Source organism: Austrofundulus limnaeus, unplaced genomic scaffold (genome assembly GCF_001266775.1).
Source record: "Austrofundulus limnaeus strain Quisiro unplaced genomic scaffold, Austrofundulus_limnaeus-1.0 Scaffold1009, whole genome shotgun sequence".
NCBI classification, from domain to species: Eukaryota; Metazoa; Chordata; class Actinopteri; order Cyprinodontiformes; family Rivulidae; genus Austrofundulus; species Austrofundulus limnaeus.
Window position 1 is genome coordinate 83,311 of NW_013953411.1, and position 1,726 is coordinate 85,036.

The following is a 1,726-nucleotide window of genomic DNA, read 5'->3' on the forward strand; positions in this document are numbered from 1 at the left end:
GCTATCGTTCACAGGTGACTGATACTCACATTACATGGCTATCAGTCACCTGGAGGCAGGACTCAAAAAGCCTGAATTTAGCCTGAAACTCTCAGACTGAAGAAGTCTCTTGGAGGAGAGACGAAACGTTTCATTAGAGAAGAACCCGTCCAGAAGACCTATACTATTTTTTTTCCTTTTGATTTGTTACCTGGATTACTGAGATGCATCAGGACGTTATAATGTTTAATAATGTTTCCTTCCTGTGACATCAGTATTCATCGACACAAACTGATCAAATTCATGATTTGTGCAGCAAAGTGTTGTTATTGTTTTTCACGCTGCATGGCTAATCTGTATAATCTGTAATCCAGAGCCTCTGTCTGTATAATCCTCCACATGAGGAGGAGTCGGACTTTATCTGCACTTATTTGTTGTTTTTCTCTCAGCTTTTATTAAAATGTAAACAGGAAACAAACAATCCTTTTATTTAAAGAAGAAATGTGTCCAAAGAGAAAAATGCTCTAATCTTCTTTCTGTTCATTAAAGCCACGATGTTTGCTTCAGGAGCTTTATGGACTTATTGAATCAGAACCTGAATAAATAACTAAATCTTTGGACTCCATGCTGCAGCTGAACACAAACACTTCCTGTCTCAGAGCCTGATTTCAAACTGATCCGACAGAACCAGACGTGGTTCTGAGACAAACAGAGCTGCAGCTTCTTATCTCAGCTCCATGTTTTATTTCATCTCCAGACGCGACGCCGCTCTCACCCGCGGCCCACCGAGGAGTGAGCGGGTCGAGGTCACAGAACCGCCGCACAGACCGGACTGGAAGGAAATGAAACCAAGAAAATCATAAAGTGTGAATTCTTTCAGAACATCTGCTTGTTGGATCAGCTGGACCCAAACAAACCAGATGTGTTGAAAACAACCTGCTTCCTCTGAGGATCGGTCCACATCACTCCAGAACCACAGGCCCAACAGAACCAGAGGAAACAACTCGAGCCTGACAGCAAATCCACAGAGAACTGGACTTCCATGGTTTAAACACTGTGGCACTGAAGAGGTTCTGACAGAACATTCTCTGTCATGATCAATAACTTATCCTCCTCCAGTGCTCCTCTTTAGTGTGGGGTGCCACAAGGCTCCGTCCTCGGTCCCTTCTCTTCTCCCTCTATACGCTGCCACTAGGAGAAATAATATCAAAGAGTCATCCCACTGTTACCAGATGACCTACAAATCCACTTGTCTCTTAAACCAGACATGACTGACACAGCTGTGTCTTTAGTGGACTACATAACAGCTGTTACACAGTGACTTAGTAAAAACTTTGTTTTTAAATCATGAAAAGACTGAAAGTATTTTATTTGGTGACTTTGTCTCTACAGATGTCAGAGCCCTGCCTTTTAACCTACATGTAACTGTCAGAAACCCTGAGGTAAAATTGGATCAGGAGATTAAGGTTAATAAAAAAATTAACTCTGTAGTAAAATCTAGCTTAAACCTACTTCTACTGACCAAAGTTAAAAAAAATTAAATCTCTCTGACTTAGAGAAGACCGTTCCTGTAGTCATTGGTTCTAGACTGGATTATTGTAATGGACTGGATATTAGTGTCCCAATCCATCCATCCATCATCCATCATCCATCCATCATCCATCCATCATCCATCCATCCATCATCCATCCATCCATCATCCATCCATCATCCATCCATCCATCATCCATCCATCATCCATCCATCC